This window comes from Hibiscus syriacus, unplaced genomic scaffold, assembly GCF_006381635.1.
Source record: "Hibiscus syriacus cultivar Baekdansim isolate YM2019G1 unplaced genomic scaffold, ASM638163v2 tig00110319_pilon, whole genome shotgun sequence".
NCBI lineage: Eukaryota > Viridiplantae > Streptophyta > Magnoliopsida > Malvales > Malvaceae > Hibiscus > Hibiscus syriacus.
In genome coordinates, this window is record NW_024062678.1 from 75,403 (window position 1) to 95,250 (window position 19,848).

The 19,848-nt window shown below is 31.2% G+C and overlaps 2 pseudogenes; both read right to left on the reverse strand.

The window, feature by feature from the left end:
• Positions 1–1,563: 1,563 nt before the first annotated feature.
• LOC120117123 lies at positions 1,564–7,792 on the reverse strand (annotated as a pseudogene).
• Positions 7,793–9,512: 1,720 nt separating this feature from the next.
• On the reverse strand, positions 9,513–13,810 carry LOC120117247 (annotated as a pseudogene).
• Positions 13,811–19,848: the final 6,038 nt, after the last annotated feature.

A 19,848-nucleotide genomic window follows, 5' to 3' on the forward strand; every position in this document is an offset into this window, starting at 1 on the left:
TCATATATATATATAGGAACTGACGTAAAATTTTATATTAGGGGTGAATCCCTAAAATTTTAGGAGATAATAAATTTATAAAATTTTATAAGGTGAAAACAAATTTTTAATAAAAAAAATCTTAAATTTTCACATGTGATTGTTTCTACCCACCTCTCGGTCGATCATTATATATATATATATATATAAGTAAAATTATGCCAGATGCTGGGAAGTGGTGATTTTGGCATGAAACAATTGTGTCTTATGTGGGCCCTAAAAGCACCATTAGGAAACAAAACAATATATAATAAAGTAAACAACAATTATAAAAAACTTGTTTAGCTAATTTATTCATTCAATATATGGAAGAGCCAATACTAAAAGTGTTAAACTGAAAACGACGGCGTATCCTTTGTTTTCTAGTATTCATAATTCGGTGCTGCTGCTAGCTTCTCAAGGTTAGGTGCGGAACAGGGTTACCATTTGGTTCTATTCTCTTTTCCAGATTGCTTTTCTTCTTCTTAACAGTTAAACAACATGACCTGAACTCGAGTCACTTATCTATTATGGAAAAACCCTATCATAATTGTTTTAATTAGGTTTTCGGCTGGTTTTTTTGAAAGTTAATTTGACGTTATCTCTTCAATTATCGTTTACTTGGTTATCTTGTCGATCTATCGTTGATTTGGACTCTTAGGTTAGTTCTCTTATATTGAAAAAACGCTTACAATAACTTTAAATATGTTTCACTTGAATTGTGATAAAACCAGTTGTCAACATGAAATCATCATTATATTTACTTTTTATGTCAGTATTGGTGGTACTTATCATCCGCCGTTGATAGTGATGTTTATTTGTATTTTCTATTTTCTTTGAGTTTTTTAGTTGGATTTTTTTAAAAAATTTTATGTATAGCTTCATCATTTAATGACTAATTTATTTTCTTTTGATGATTTTAAGAGGAATGATTAATTAATGTGATTAGACTATTTTATTTTTAATAAGCTTTTTTAATTGTGATTATATTATAATTTCTATTTGTTTATTGAATAAAATTAATTACTCTTATTAATTAAAAAATATTTAGATTTAAGGAAAAATGATGTTAATAAAAAAAATTACAAATACATGTATATTTTCGCTCACAATTGTAAATACAAATAATATATATCTAAATAACTATAATTATCATATAATTACAATCGAATTAATAAGTATAGTATATTAAAACAAAAATCATATATAAAAATACTTACAGTAAAAGAAATGTGAAATAAAAAGACCATACATTATATTTATATATAACGAGACTAGATTTATGTCTAGAATTACTTTCCATATTTAAAGAAACTTTTAACGAGCTAATGAAACTTTCTTTATATGGTTTAAAAAAAATTTATTGAAGAACTAGTTTTGTATTATTAAAATTCTACGCTAATTTTATACCCTTAAATTTATAATATAACTTCTTAAAAGTTTAAGTCCATAACATAAAATCTGATATCGATTCTAATCATGCTAATCATATGCTATATAAAAACATTACTATTGTATCAATAAAAGTTAAATACAGTATACTGATTATTGATCGATAGTTATGAGAGAGGTGGAGAGAACAAGATTACACCGAGGGGCAGAAATTACATTGATTTTGCATTATCCATGCAAACCAAAGCTACACGTAATTTGATTAAACTTCTTCCATCAACTTCTAAACTTTCTGGGAAGCATCTCTAGGGTTTTCCTTTGTATTCTGAGCTTCGACGTCTATTCCACCGTCGTCGTCGTAGTTCGGTTGAGGAGCCACCGCGTTTAGATCCAAACACACCACCGGCCCAAGTTTCACCACATCGACTATATGCTGATCGGATAACTGAAGCTTCGGATCTTCCACCATCTTCTTTGGCTGGTTCTTGTAGATTGCATAAAGTATCATTTGAAGAATCCCAAAGATAAACCCTAGCACGTTTGGGACCTGATTTCACCCAGCCGAAAAAGAGATAGTTCATTATTGATATGGTATAAGGACCTGCCTAGTAATTTAGCCAATTAAAAAATATATTGCATGAATGAGATAACGTACGGCAATGTTCATATCCTTCAACAAAAGGCCATAGAAGAACCACATCACTGCTCCTAACGTAAGGAACAAAGATAGAGTAAATGGCATGAACTCCACACTCTTTGTTTTTATCACTTTCCTCTGCAAAAAAGAATCGAAAACTTCATTTACGAAACGAATCCTGAAAATCAGATAAAATTTTCAAACTATGAACAATACTCACCAATATGGCAAGTGGGGCGGCGAACACACTCAGAGCGAACGCCATGCAGATGTATCCGAGAACTTGGAGTCGAATCTTCGGGTTTGGAAGGAAATAAGTGGAGAAGAAGATAACTCCGAAACCGAGAACATTGAAGAAGAGAATCAGTTTCAAGGTGACAAGCTGAGAATTCCATCATTTAGGGAATTGAATTAGAATAATGTCCATGAAGTTGATGTGTAAATTAGGGTTTGTTATGTACCTTCTCCTTCTTGGGACCATAGTAAAAGTAAGTGACGATGTAAAAGGTTTGAATGAAACAGCAGAAAGTGTTGATGGTAATGAGAAGCATGGCATCCTTTTTAAGCAGTGCGTAGTAAATCCAAAGCATCGCACTGAAGAGCGAAACCACATAGGGAAGCGATTGGAACCCTTCCGATGTTTTTCTTATATATTTGGTAAAATGTCGGCCTGCAATGAAATCCATCATCATCTCTGATTAATAATCTAATATCTCAAATGCACAAAAAAATCCATTTCTTCGAAAAAGAAAACTCACAGTGGAGCAAGGGAAACCATGAACGAAACAACGTTGCCTGAAAACAAGAAAGCAGAGGTCAGGACACAGTACTTTATGTTAGGTGACGAAAATATATGATAATGAATGTCCCTTCCACTCTCCCTCCATCCATCCCTGATTAAAACCGAGAGTATCATACATCAAATGAAGAAGAAGGGAAGATGGAGATAATTGAATACCGAGAATGCCAAAAATGAAAACCCAGGAAAGGTGAAGAGCCATCTTTATATGTGTGTGTGTGTATATATATATATATATATATATACTCTCCCTCTAGTTTCTCTCTCAATCTCTCTCTCTGAAAAAGAAAGAGGAAATGGTGAAGTGAGGCTGATTTCAATTCTCAGTCGAGACCAGCTATGGAAGCCAGCCTTGGTGCGTCCATATTTATAGTGATGGAAAGGAAGGTGTGAATACAAATATAAGTGATGAATGATGTCAAGTTTGCATACATGAAAAATGTGCGGAAAAAAAGAAAAAGAAAATAAGTGGGGGTAAAATTGAAATTTTTTTGAGTTTTTAGTGCATTTTTGGTCCTCTACTTTAACCTATTCAAATTGATAACAATGAATATGAGTTTATGTTAAGCATAGATGGGCTAAGAGGACTAGTCGTCATCCGAAAATTTTAAATTCATATATATTTTCTTTACATTTTTCAATTAAATTTCTGTTTTCGTTTCCGTAAAATTTTATAAGTTTGTCTCAACATAAAATTTATAAGTTCATCTACCCTAACATAAAATTCTTTTATTATTAATTTAGTTGATAAAAAAATTAAAATCCTTTATCAAGAATTTAATTAAGTTAGAGTCATGTGTTAATCAAATTTCAATTTAATGATCATTAAATATCAACTTAATTCGAAAAACTTATATTACTCATAACGTGAGTATATTCATGTGACTCTAACTATTAACTATATGATTCAATATCATTATAAAAATTTCCGTCATCAATTTAATAACAATAATAAACTTAATCATTTATAAAAATAAAAGAATCTCAACTTTTAATGTAATAAACAGAATAAAAATTCTAAACCTTAAACCTAAAATAATTTGTTAATGGCATATATTGAGCTACACCTACAAATGAGCTAATAACTTTGTTTTTATTAATTTGTCAAAAGTGGATACAATATAGTATTTATTCAAATACTCTTGATCATTTGACAATTAACATATTTACATAATCTTGCATACACGGTGCTCGTATTCGAAAACTTAAAAAATAATAATAATTCCTTAACCCATTGAGATCGTTTGGTTCAGCTAGATGTGATAATAACATTTGCAACTTCCGTAAGATATACATATATGCATTAGTAGTAATTAAACAAAGTTACTAATATATTGGTCCCACTATGTCACTTTATGATGTGTCGTCCACCAAGTGGTTTAAGGTTTACAACTCATTCTTCATTGGGTCTCACATTTTATTAGGGGAATCTTAAACTACTTCTACTCGTACATTTCTCCTGTATAAATTTTGTATTTTTTATTAAGTCTAAAAGTATTAAAATTCATTAAAGTGATATTTTTGAATTAAATGAGTATAGTTATTTCTGAGTTCGAGCAGGAGTGTCTACAGGATGTATATGTGTTGTCCATGGTTTAAGGTTTATGGATCGATGGAGAACGGATGGATGGTCGCCTGCTAAATTTTCTTATATTTTAGATTTTTTTCTTTGTATTTTTTATTAATAATATGTTTTTGCCGTTAAAAATTTTATGTACTCATACTCTTCTAAATTTTTATAAATTTACCCACTAATACAAAATATTCCTTACTTTTACTCGTTATAAATTTTATATTTCTTTGTTAAAAGATCAAGTTGGTTTGAAATTTTGGTTTACTTTTTTAAATAATATTTTAGAGTTGCGGGTTCAACGGAAATTAAAATAATTATTAAGAGTAAATTTAGTATCGAAGGTATAACTCATTCAATTTCCTATTCAACTTTTATAATATTGTAGTAACTAACTTTCTCCTTGTAAACATTCAGTTTTGTCTAAGCATTAATTTGAATTTCTATTTTGATTTTACATTTTAATTATGTATTTTAAATTCATTAGATTAATGATAATATATATGACAAAATATTAATCAAATTATAATATATATATTTCAGTTATTAATCTTATATTTATATAAATATTAAGTATATTTGTACCAAAAAAATAAATATTAAATATATTAGCTAATATTAAAATAAATATTAATTTTTAATAATGTTTATTTATAGGCCCATAACATAAAAACCCCATTACAAGCAAGTCCAAGCCTAACCCTTACAAATCAAGCCCAAAACTTACAAGGAAGTAGCCTAGGAACTAAAGCCTATCATTGTGTAGGCCCACGTGTCAGCACCCAAGAGATTTAGGATTTTGGGACATCCCGACAACACAGATAGATGCCAACTGTCAGATCGAGGGACAGTTCAACGGTGCAGATCACTCCAAATTAGGTCTAGAGTTTTGAAACCCTAGAGTAAGGGCGCAATCGGCTATCAATCGTTAGATGTGACTTGAAGAACTAATGACCCATAATGCATCAGAGTTCTTGCGCGTGTGGTACACGTAAAGCTATTTGATCTCTCCTACGTGCTTTCAGAGGATTCCATGAGACATCAGCTGTTGGATCAATCTCGCGTGAGATCCATGCGTCATTGACTCCAAAAAGGTTCATCGTAACCATTGGATCGGGATTTTGATCCAACAGTTCAAATGCTGTTGTTTGAGCTCTCATTTTTATAATCCTTGGATATAAGTAAAAACAAAATATAAATATATGACATAAAACTTAATGGTTTAACTTATTATATCGGATGAATAGTTTGCTGTAATCAAATTTCGGTACCAAAACGTTACAATATAGGCTAGGGGTCCTAGCATTTCCCTGGTTCCTCCAAGTCCATAATTTGGTTTATCTATTTGTTGGTGTTTATCATCACAGCTGAGAGCCAAGTGGATTTTCATCTCTACCGACTTCGACGTCGTCGGAAACTTGCAACGGCATAGTGTTAGTATCTGAAGCATTTATATGAACCGTATTCTTTATGTTTGCGATATGTGACGTTTGCTTTCGTCCGCCGTCTTCGATAATGTTGTTGTTGCTGAACCTTTTGTAGATTAGGTATAGTAGCATCTGGATCACCCCTAAAACAACTCCCAGTATGTTTGGGAGCTGAAAATGTTAATCCGATAAAAGGAAAAAGAATAGAAGAATAAGGTGAAACTACTCGAGAGTGGAATTAAAAATGCATGAATAAAGGGGTTGATCTTAGTTGTATTTCTAGGTTGAAGCCACAAGTCATGCATTTATAAAAATAAAGCCATAACATTTGACAAAATAATTAATCTAATTATTGTATTTTTAAACACTCTCGTCGTAACATTTCATTTTGAGGTAAAATATCTATTGATTTGATGAAAATTGTTAGTTAACTAACGATCAACGTTGTTACTGACGTAAGATTATCATATATCAAAATTGATGCTGTGGCATATGCTATGTGTCGAAAGTGAAGATATGGCATATGTCATATGTCAAAAGTGATGACACGACATATACAACATGTTAAAAAGTGATGAGGTGATGCATGCTTCTTGTCGAAATAGGTTATGTGACAATCTAACGTTAGTGACATGCGTTTACGTTAGTCTACTAACAGTTTCCATACAACCATGAGCCATTTTGCTCTAAAATGAAACATAAGAGGTCAAAGTACTCCAAGACAAAAAAAATAGGTGTCAAAATGACTATTCATTCAAATATTAAGGATATTTTTTTTACAATCTCGTTAAAGTAAAGAGACTAGATCTTCAAATGGAGTATAATAAAAGGATGAGAATCGCAATTTAACCTAGCATGATATATATATATAGCTAAAAATACTTACAGAGATATAGAAGTCTTTAAGAAGGAGGCCATAGATCAACCACATGATGGCGCTGAAGGTGAGAAACAATGATAAAGTGAATGGCATGAACTCCACGCTTTTGGTGCTTATCACCAACCTCTACCCAAAATCAAACTACTAATAATTAATAAAAAAATTAATATTTATATATAGATAATTAATTAATTAAATAAATGATACCATTATGCTCAAAGGAGCTGCAAAAACAGCAGCCGATGTCACCACACAAGACCATCCTATCACATGGATTCGGCTTCTCCCTTTGGCAAATAAATGTGTAATGAGCACCAAAACTAGGGCTCCCATATTGAATAGAACAAGCAACTTCAATGTTGAGATCTGCATTTATTCTTATACGCTATCAGAGAATCGGATATCGATAATTTCATACCAACTATGCAAATATGTAATACCCGAGTTTTCTTCGGAGCGTAAATGAGGAAGATGACGATGTATATGGTTTCCACTGCGCAACCAATGGAGTTGATGGTCATCAGAAGGTAAGCCTCGGATTTGAGCGTGGCGTAATAGATCCAAAGCACGGCGCTTATTAATGCAACGACGTAAGGAAGAGATTCGAACCCTTCTGTCGATTTCTTCCTATAAACACGAACAAATGTCGGCCTGCAATCCATGAATTTTCATTTTTTTTATTAGTGTGGAGTTATTATAAGGTATTATATGTTCAAAAAAGAAAATCATTTTTTAAAAAATGAAAGAAAAAAGAACACTTACAAAGGAGCTAGGTACACCATGCAAGAGAGGATGTTACCTATACAAATATTCATCATCGTTGTTGGGATTTCACAAATGAACAAAGATGTTAGTTATATGTATGCATGTGTGTATGTATGTATGATACCCATACATGAAGGAAGAGAAGAGAAAACTCAAATATACCTAGAATGCCAGAGACAAATATCCATGGATGATGGAGAGCCATTTCTACCACTTCAACTCTCCTGTTCTCCGTTTGATGGTATTTAAAGTTAGAAATAATATGTAGAAGGAGGTTAATTGTATGTCAGGTAAAACCCCAATATTGGCTTCTTCTTATCCAAATCCTAACACATTTGGTGTGATATATTAATAGAGAGCAAAGATGAGTGCTTTTTTATTATACAATAAAGGCATCATCTTACTATGATAAAGAGAAACAAGTTCATGAGTAGCAGCGAAGTTCGAATTGATATAATGTTAAATTAACTATCAATGTTTACTAAAATAATCATTTTGACATCTATTTTTTGTGTGTGAGTATTTTGGCCCCCTAATAATTTATTTTATGGCAAAAAGACCCTTCTGCAGATGGAAACCGTTAGTTAATAAATATTTAACGCTTCAAAATAATGACTTTTTATCCTAAAATGAAATGTTTCGGTGTCAAAATACTCCATAAAAAAGGAATAAATGTCAAAGTGACTATTTAATGAAATGTCAGGGGGCATTTTTGCCCTAATATGAAATTTTAGAGGCCAAAATACTCCAAAAAATAAATAAATGCCAAAATGATTATTTCGATAAAAGTTGAAAAACTAATTTCAGTATTATACCTTTAAATTTTAACTTATTGTGATGAAAGAAAATGTTACTCTTCCTAAATAATACAGATTCAATCAGTTTATCTTTACATGTATATAATAGTTTATAATAACTGCTGACCAATTAGGAAACTTTAAAATTAATTTATTTAGACTCAGATCTTGGCGTAGTAATTCTTATTATATATACATATATATATTGTTTTAAATTTATCCATGGTAAGATAAATGATCAAATATATCAAAATATTAAACAAACGCATTTGGGATGTAACCCTAAGGACTAAGGAGGAATATAATTTGAACAATAATTGGTATATAATAAGCATTGTTAGTCAATAAAAAACAATATTGTTTTAATATTGCAGCAGATGTCATTATTAAGATAGATTCCTCTCCAGATGAATCGACCATTATTTTTTCGTTGTTTCTGGTATAACTATCGACTTTCGATTTATTAATCGACTAACCCGAATTAGATATTGTATAAACAAGAGATATTTGAAATAATAATTGCTTGATCCTATAAATTTCAGCTCTTGAAAGGGATTCATTCAATAGAAGTGGATCATCCAATGTGTATATGTATACACTTCTATGTGAAACCTCTTAATATGGCAAGGTGTCGAAGGTGAAGCTCCACACATTGAACATGCAATAAAAAAGTCTCGACGATTTATCTAGTGGGTTATTTATAGTCCCTTTGAAACCGTGTCGTTTTGAACGTCATTATAATATATTTTAATCATTCTGTAACAAGAACGATTATCATTGTAAATGATTTTATATTTTCGAATAGTATTCGCATAGTTTTACTGCATTTTTTGTGCAGTTCTTTCTAAAGTGTTCAAATATTGTTCTATTAAAGAGTGATTAAATAACCAATAGAGATTAACGAGTTTCGTGTATTGAGAATATTATAATAGACTTCTCTATAAGTAAGACTCCACGAAGGTATAAACGTTATTAGATACGAATTGATTAAACATATTCTTTCGTGTTTTTGTTTATATGTTTAATGTTTCCGATGTTGTATCTCGACCGTAACTGACTTAGGTGGTCCGACTCTACATTAAGGGGATGTTTGGTTCACGAAAATGATCATGACAGTAGGGAATAATAAATATATTTACCTATATTTAATTTTGATTCATGCAGGCAAAAAGAAGGAATGAATCTAAAAAAACCAAACGCATGAGTAAATTGTGCTTGTTGAGAGACTGTACAACAAAAAGTGGGATTGCATTGGCAGATTATACACCAAATAATTTGGGATCTTGGCGTGGATTATACACCAGATACTTATACCATCAGATACAATTAAATAAGGGATGAGAAAACTACATTTTCAAGTTCCTTAAAACCAAGGGTTTATAAACTCGGAACACTATTCTAATTCTGGCTACGAAGGACCTCAGACTTACCCCGGAAAAGAAAATCCATGGATAGGCCCATTGAGGACGGTTTGAAACCCCGAATGAACTTTCGAGACGGAGCCCTCTGAGGGTCTTTATTGGTTTTCCTCCTCCTGGAAGGGCCATCGCCAGGTCCGGGATTTTTAGCAATTTCGGATAACTTGGAGTTGAAAACAGATGAGCTGAAAGAAGTGTCAGTTGTAACAAATGATAAAGGCCCTTTGTGTGATGCATCTAATGGATGCCCCACGGCTCCATCTTGATGGGGAGGTGGGAATTTCTCACTCTTGCTCTTGGCATTTGTTTGTGTCATCACTCTCCATTTCTGGAAAACCATAAAAGAAATCCAAAGTTTATGCTTAACTAACAAAGGCAAGCACTACAAATTAATATTTGTATCTGGACTAACTTATAGTCAAGTAACATACAGCGGCACGGAAATATCTTCTGCGAGAAAATCAAGAAAACAATTGCATTTGGCAAGTAGAGTGTTCATTTCTGGATTAAAGTGACATGAATATAGAGCAAGAGAGAAAATTCGCCGACTTACATCCAAGTTTGCTTGAATTTCAGCATTTGCTTCGGGGGCAGGAACCGCCCGGCTAGCACGTTCACTAGTTTTCCCTGCACCATCAACTGCATTAACTTTGCCGGCTAGACCTCGTTGCCTATATGGGAAAATTAACATCAGTTGCCAGAATATAGCCAAACTGCAAAAAGAAAAAGAAAGCCAGCCAACCTTCGTGCTTGCTCGTCTCTCAATCTTACATCCATTTCTTTACTGGGAGGATATTTCGGTAAACTTGATGGCTCACAAGCATATGGTTGAGCAGTAAAGAACTGCAAACAGGAAATTAAGTATTTCACAAGCCAATTTATAGATAATGCAGCAAGTGATGATGAGAAGTGAGAACAGAATATCGAGTATCCAACACTGAATATTTGATAATTCAAAGGGTATAGATCATGCAAGTCCTTGGATTATAGGTAAAACACGAATATTGATTTTTTTTCCGGAGAGATACATTAACAAAGCTGATACAACTCACTTCACTGTTAAGAGCTGCAGTGGCAGTACTTCGATCTTCGGGGTCAATTGAAAGAAGTGTTTCGATGAGAGGCAAAGAAGATGATGGAAAATCCTTAAAAGTTTCTGCTATACAGCGTTTGTATGGTTGCTGTGGCTTAAAGAGTGTTGCATTTGGCAATTTGGATTTCTTCCAATATTGCTCAGAAGGGGATCCACATAACTTGAATATCTTATGCAGTTGCTCAACCTAAAGCAGGAGAAGAAAAAAACTGATGTTACAGATCAAAAATAATTATATATTTAATCCGCAGTTCATATTCATTTGACTCGAAAACACCGGTTTCCCAAAAATGCTTAACATGAAATTTGAGAAGAAAGTCGAAAGAAAATCTCAGGTAGAATTATGTCATGCATCAGTGTGCTATTTCTGTTGTCAATTGGCCCCAAGCCAAAATCATTCAGAATTGGCTTATTCAAAGCTGATACGTAGCTCGATTTCCAATGGCTTCCCCAATAATTGTTCCGAAGGTTGAGTATAATGTGTTTTAAGCATCTAAAACCACAATGACCAACAATGACTATATGCATTATCATATACTAAATTCCAATGCAGAATGCAACAGAAAAGAAGAAAACATTTCCAAGCAAATTCCATAAAATTTACAAAAAATGAAAGATCTGATACAGATTGTAAGAGCAGGTCGACAAACGAGAGAAGAATTAATACCTCTGTCCTTCCTGGCATTATCGGCTTCCCCGAAAGTAGCTCCGCCAAAATGCAACCAGCACTCCAGAGGTCAACCCCAACACTGTAACAAGTTGCCCCAAGAAGTAGTTCCGGTGGACGATACCAGAGTGTAACAACTCGACTAGTCCGGGGTCTCTTCAGTTCAGGATCGTAAAAGGTAGCCAGTCCGAAATCAGCAATTTTTAGAATTCCTTCATTGTCGATAAGGAGATTAGAACCCTTGATATCACGATGCAAAACACCTTGTTTGTGGCAATGCTCTAGCCCTGAAAGTAACTGCTTCATATAACACTTTACCTGTCAGAGGGAAGAAACATCAAAAACAAAGCAATCGTCTAAATTTCACCTATTCAGCAATGCAAACTCCATTAGCCAAAACCGACAATTGTAAATTCCCAATATCACAAGCCTGAACCAGCCTTGCAATAGAATTGTAAATAATCTCAATTTTATCTAGAGTTAATCATTTAATTTGAAATGATAATTATTAAGGCTTAACTATTTCTAGCCACTCCTATAAATACCTTCACATATAGCATCAAACTTACAACCTACTGCCATATCTCAGCATTTATACACATTCAGCAACTGTTATCTAATTTCAGCAACGAACCAACATTTGAAAACAAACAATAAACAACTATAAGCTTATATGCTTGCTTCCAAATTTCACTAAATAGAAATATTTTTTTCCAGTGAATCTGTCTTCAAAAAGGTGGCAAATCACCATGTTGGATGAATGTCTCAGTCACAACTGTAACCTCTTATGATGAGAATCATTGTCATAAATATCTTTAAAACCTAGAGTTCATTTGCAGATAACTTATAGGAATCAATCATCATTTCCTATTAGCTTCAGAGGTAATAGAAGACGAGAGGGTTAAAATGGCAGTGAGAATCTGTTTATAACTATAGCAGCTCGTTCTGTTTCCAGAAACTGAAAGATAAATAAGCTAGTATACTATTTAACTGTTGAAAAAAGTAGGATCCTTTCTCTTTTTTGTCATGTTATATCACATTCATTCCATCAAGAAACTGTGGAAACAAAAGGTATGATTTAAAAGAAGTGGAAAACCAACTCCAAAAATTGATGTGAAACACGAAATTTCCATGAATTTGCATACTCAAAAACAGTACAAAACCATTAGCTATGGGACCCAAGTAGCAAGCGAAAATACTTGAGAGCAACATCAAATGCCCACAAGCAACACAAACAATCAAAAGGTACAAGAATCATACATATACATATATACACATTTCTATCATAAAATCTCAAATAGACAAGCAAAAGCAAAAGCAAAATATGGAAAGAACCCAAGCGAAGTAATCAAATAATGATAAAACCCAGCAGTAATCAGCAGTAATTGAGAAGCCATTTCATGAAAGAATGGTACCTGAGGCTCAGTGAACTTAATTCCATGGCAGGCAGCAAGGCCCGCAAGATCATGCTCCATGTATTCAAACACCAAGTAAAGACTAGAAGACATTCTTGAAGTGACTAAGCCTTCAAGCTTGATTACATTGGGATGATCGAGCTTCCTTAATACAAGAATTTCCCTAGCCATAAACTTCACACTTTCTGGTTCCAAATTATCAAATCTTACCTTCTTTAATGCCACTATTTTCCCTGTTAGTAGATCCCTGGCTTTGTATACATTGCTGTAAGTCCCTTGCCCAATCTAAAAAATAAAACTCAGAATTGTTAAAAAAATGTTTATAGCAAAGGAAGCTTTCAATTAAGCTAAAAAAGGAAAAAGAAAAATGGGGTACCTTGTCAAGCTTCTCAAAGGTGTTGGCACGTCTTGGGGTCCAGTCACCGATGGCTTCACCAGCTACGGCCATCAACCACGACGGCCACGCTCCCTGGTTCAGGTCTGAAGAAGTCCGCCGTCTCTCCGGTGCCGGGATGCTCACTGGGAAATCACCACTGTGTCTAGCCTTTTGCTTTTGTGGCCTCTGTCTCTCCCGCTGTTTGACATCCACGACCGTGTCAACAGCATCAGTGACTGAAACTTCCGTTGATGCCTCACCGGAGCTCCGGCGACGACGTGTACGTGAAGGATGTGATGAAGATACGGTGTTGCTCCGTGACGGTGATCAGATGACAGTTCCTGTGATTGCTTTCCGAAGACGCAACCCATTCTTCCTCTCAAGGCAAATGCATTGGGAGGGGGGGATAATGTAATCCGATTAACGGAAAACCTGTAGCGGTTTTGTAGCCAAAAGGAAGTCTAGAAGTGAAAACGGCAACGTTTTTGCAATTTTCAGGCGACTTTTAGAGAGAGAAAGAAGAGAAACAATGGAGATGAAGAAGAACGGCAAAGAGAGCTTAGCTTAGCTTAGCTTAACTGAGACACTGAAGGAAGTGAGATTTGTATTCTTAAACAAGGCACTGACTTTTAAATAACTACGAAATTGCCATGCTGTGGTAAAATTAAAAGGTTACATCATCGTGCAGTTCTGAAAGTCAAAACAAACCATTGGGAAGAAGAAGAAAAATTCTTTTGGATACAAATTAATTAACATGATAAATTGGAACCAAATTGAATTCAATTTGGTCACTATAATTTAAAGATATAGCTAAACTCAAAATTGATTTAAATTTAAAATTATTTGTATATAAATTAATTTAGGATAAAATTTCTATATCTTTTAGTATTTTTATTGGATAAGTTACACTATAACTCATTCAGTTATTAGTAATATTATAAATGGGTTATTAATTTCAAAAATTAACTAATGGGTCATTCAATTAATTGTTAAAGAAAATTGAAAAGAAAATATCATTTCAGGATTTGAACTTCTCAAAGGTCAATAACTTCATTCGACAGTTTGAACGTTCAAGAGATTATATGAGAGGAAGAACATATCCCAAGACCGAAGTCATTTGATGGTGGATGATATATAATGAGGTTCAAGAAGTTTAATAGTTTTGAGGTGATTTCATGACTATTAAAAGAACTTCTTGGAATCTTAATTTGATGAATTGAACAAAGAGATCAATGTGAATATTATGGTGAAAATTAGGGTTCACCAACTTTGTACATGATGGGCAACGACATTTGACGTAGTAACACATGACTTGATTGTTACTATCGATTAATTGAGTCACTTGATTGTTACAATCAATTAATAGAGTTACTTAATAGTAATATTTTAAATGGAATGTTTTCGATGAAATAAAATATTCCATCTCATAAAGTCGTTTGATATTTAACGTTTAAGACTCTTTTTGTGATAATGAATTTATTTAAGTGATTTGTTTGTGATGTTCTAAAATTGAATGACCTATATATAATTTTACTACTAAGTGACATATGATATAATTTACCCATAACTAACAAAATTAAACCTAAATTCATCGATTTCTTTTTCAATAATAGATCAAATCTTAATTGATTGTATTATGAATGAATCTTTGTATCTTTTTAAATTAATTGATTAATAAATTAAATATTAATAATTTATCTAAAAACTAAGATAATAATATATTATATTATAATTTGAGACATCCACGTTATAAATATTTGTAATAAAAATATATTAAAATATTCTAATATTTATTTGTTTATTTGATAGAATTTTATTAAAATATTATTAATAATATTTTGGCAAGATAATATTATGAATTATAAAACTTATACATTTAGTTTACACAAATATTTAATATCTTATTAAATATTTAGTATGAGAAATATTTCATTTGTGATGATAATTTATGTTATAAAATAAAAGAAATGTTTTACGTAAATAATTTATTTATTAAATTATATTATCAAATATAATAAGTGAAATGATAAAAAGATTATGCATAAAATAATGTGTTCCAATCTTAAATAACAATTTATATTAGTTTTATTTAAAAATTTATAAAAATATTAAACGATGAAAATAATTATATAAACTATAATGTTATTTGTTATATTTAAAATAAAATTATAATTACCAGCTGTTTTGATGTCTAAATATTAATATTTCAATGATAAATTGTCAAATTCTATAATCAGCCATTATATTATGTACATGTTCTGGATTCAGTTTATGCATTTCAATTGACTCACTTTAGTCTTACATTTTAGAAAATTTAAACTTGATTGAAATAATATTGACATAATGTCATTAAATTATAATAATTTAAAATACTAAATTTATCGATAATATAAAGATTAATAATATAATTTGACTTAATAAATTTCACTAATACTGTTTAGACCATAATTACAATTTGAAATTTTAAAAGGTTTGTTGGAATTAAAATTATAAAACATTAAAATGAAATAATAATCCGTATATCATAAATGGAGCAAACCTACCACCCTGAAAGTCTTCGAGAATGGTATGATCTGCATTTATTGTAAGACAAAGTCACAGTGTCAGCCAGCCATGGACGTGGGATCGCTACATTACCACTCAAATTCTAAAATACAATTTATTGATATAAAATTTAAAAAATAACAGAAACCAGTATTTTGTCTTAAAATAAAACGTTGAGAGTTAATATATCCAAAAAAAATAAAATAAACGACAAAGTGATTATTCTTTTAAATTTTGGATTTTTTATCCTAAAATGAAATGTGGGAGGGCAAAATGTTCAAAAAATAGAATATGAGGTAAAATGACAATTTTGTCCTAAATTAAAAAGAGGTTTTTTAGAACTAGAAGGTAAATATCTCATTTACAATTTGACTAAATGAATTAAAAAGAGATTTTTAGAATTAAGTTTCCCGGAGGAACTAGAAAAAGAGGATTTTTAAGCTCCGAGGAACTAAATATAATTATAACAAAATCCAACTTAATTTCTAATTAGAATTTGACTTAACAATCTCTCCATTGATAAAAAAAATTTCATTAGAAAATTTATAATGAGTTGTTATTTTTCGCATTTGTATAGGTATGTAAAGTTAAACCGCACTGAATCTTATCTTTTACACATGTTTTAGTTTATGTTGATATCGTTTTGGTTATTTTTGTTGTTACAAATTTTTAACAATTTTAAATATGTAACATGCTTTGGTGAAACAAAAAATGATACCAAAATTAGTTGTTTCGGTATTATTTAAAAACTTTGATCGATCATTAATCATTGTTATCCCGTTATTGATCCACATTGATCCTAATGTAATATCAAACTTCTAATAGGTATCCAAAAATTTGAATGAATACCAACTTTTATAATGTAAATGTGTTATACATTTTACAATACCTAAAAAATATTACGGTATCATGAGAATCTATTAAAAAAAACTCTAAAATATTGTGGTTTTATTAATATTAAAATATATAACATATTATCAAATATTTAAGGATTATTATTTAGGCTTAATGTTAAAAATAGCCCCTAACATTTATCAAAATGGTCATTTGGCCCCATTTCTTTTTTTGAGAGCATTTTAGCCCCCCAATGTCTCACTTTGGCATAAAAAATTCCCTCTATAGATGAAAATCATTAGTTAACACACGATTAACGCTCTAAAATATGAGCATTTTTTAACCTAAAATGAAATGTTGAGAGTTAAAATGCTTCAAAAAAATATAAATAAAGGGGACAAAGTGATTATTCTGTCAAATATTATGGGTTTTTTTGCCCTAAAGTAAAACGTTGGGGCCAAAATGCTTCAAAAAATTGAATAGGAAGCAAAATGATCATTTTGATAAATGTTAGAGACTATTTTTGACATCATGCCTATTATTTAATACAAAGGTTGTATAAATTTTAAAATCTAAACTTCAAATAACACACAAAACATTAAAATAGACAACTTATATAAATTAAATATATTGGATTAAATATTTCTTTTAATTTTTAATAACAAATTACAAGGTACACATGAATTAGTATACGGAAACTTTCTTCAAGAATTATTCCTTGGAAATTTTCCAGATGGTTTCCCAGATGGAAATAATAGCTCGAAGGAAAGTGTTGGTATTCTATTCCATTAATTAAAAGAGATTAAAAACGGTTTAGTACTTAACTTTTTATTTCTTTTCAAAAACATACCTAACGTTTAGTTTATATTTTATTTTGATACCCGTCGTTAAAAAATCAACAGTGATGTTAATGTGTCATTATAATAAAAAAAAATCATATCAACAGTTCTATTATTTTTTTAATGACAGAGCATCAAATTAAAACCTAAATTAAACATTAAATATACACCACTCCCTACATAAATGAGGCTGATATTTCACTCACCTGTTTCTTTTACTCGCTTTAATTACCTTCCCACACCTCCCTACATTAATAATTTGCACTTCCTTCCGACCTTTTCTTTTTTGTCTCTTTCAACTTTGAATTTTCCATCACTTTCTTATGCACGTTTTTGCATTGCCTTTGTGCTGCCTGCATGCCCTCTCTTTTTTCTTAATTCCATGTTTGTTGGCACAGATGGAACTACTAGTAGGGGTCCTGGTCACTCGGGATAGACTGAGAGGTTGATAAGACGGTAGTCTTCCTGAAAGTTTTAAATTATCATATAATTAATGTATTTTCTTTATATTTTTATAGAATATTTGTTTTCGTCCTCCTAACATAAAATCGTGCGTTTGTTCCTGTTGATCACCTTAATTTTTCTGATTTGATTCCTCTTTTGTATCTTTGTTAGTTTTACAAACCCCAATTTTCCATCACTCTACTTGTTTTCCAACAACCTCACAAATCACATAACTTTGCAAACCACTCCAAAATAACCAATCTTGGTGGCTCTCCACACCATCTAATGTGTGAACACCATAACTACTTTCTCTAATCCTTTGTATCACTATTATGTTATAGAAAAAATGTCAATAGATTCGAACATGATATAGGGGGGAGTTAATCAGATATTGTGGTAGTGATGGATGTTACTGATTTAAAGATAGAGGGTTGAAATTGAAAAAAAAAATTAGAATTAAGATTAAATAGATGAAATATACATGATAAGGTCTAAATGTATTGTTGTACCAATTTGAAAAAAAATCACATCATCGTTTCCATTAAGAATTATTTACGGATGATCAACATTTTAAATTCTAAAAACATCGGTGATAAAATTTAAAGTTTTTGAAATTGGATGGTCAAAATAAAAACAACCTTAGAATTGGGTGACCAATCATGTAATTTACCTTTTTTACATAGATTATACTATCCCGAATGGGTTTTAGCAACAAAAGATTGTATTTCACTCCCTAAACACACATTATACATATGTAGCTACTTGAACCTAAAATATCAAATTAAAATAAGACTCTTTTTAATCATTAAAATCACTTAGTAAATTCATCTTTAATCTAATGTTGTTTCCTTCTATTAAGAATTTAAGATGATTTGGAGCTGCTAGTCGAACATTAAGTAATATCAAACATTAGAATTCATCAAGTGATTTTAACGGTAAAAGATAATGTTATTATTTTTAAAGGTTCTGAATTAGAGCGGATGCATCTGTAGTATGTGTGTACATTATCAATAAATTAAAAGAAATCTAAACATATATATATTATGAAAAAGAAGAAGAAGAAATAGTATCAAACACCACCTAATTTGTTGCTTTCTTTAACTCGGCTTTGGGGTAGTCCAAAATCATGAATGGAGGGGGGGCCCCCTAGCACTATTGACCTCTTAAATGTCTGTGGCACAGATCTTTAGGCTTTGCTATCGACATTTCAGACACTGCCTGTATTTATGGGGGACCATTTCCCATGCAAATTTTACTCTTATTTGCTTCATATGCATATAACACCTCAAAATAATTGTTGGATTTGCTACCAAGAATGGTAAATTATCCATTGAATATCTTAATTGAACAAGTTAATAGTATTTTTTACAAATAAGTAGATAATACATTTGGAATTTTTATTTTTTAATAATATGAGGTGATTATAAGGTAGTATATGTTTCAAATTTTCTAAACTAATTGATAATGTACACACACCATGCAGACGCAACCGCTCAAACCCAAAACTTTTAAGAAGAATATAATTCTCTTTATTACCTAGACTACTTGATAGATTCTACGTTTGAATATTTAAATCTTTAACTCAAAAGTAAAATATATTCGAATTTATTACATGTAAAAGTGAAAGCCATTCGTATAATGAATATTTAAGGCCAAGGACCAGAATGAAAGTTTTTCATTATGTCCAAAGGCCAAAACCCATATCTCTCTCTCTTTGGATTTACTTAATCCATTAGGATAATAATTGGAATATCCATGCTCCAATATCTTCCCATTAAGAACAATTGAATATTTATGAGTAATATAAATAAATTCTTTAACAAGGAAATCTATTTTTTATTATAATTATTAATATTTAAGTTATTGATCGTTTAATTTGAATTAAGTATTATAAACATTTATTATAGAAATGATTCGATCAATATAATTTATT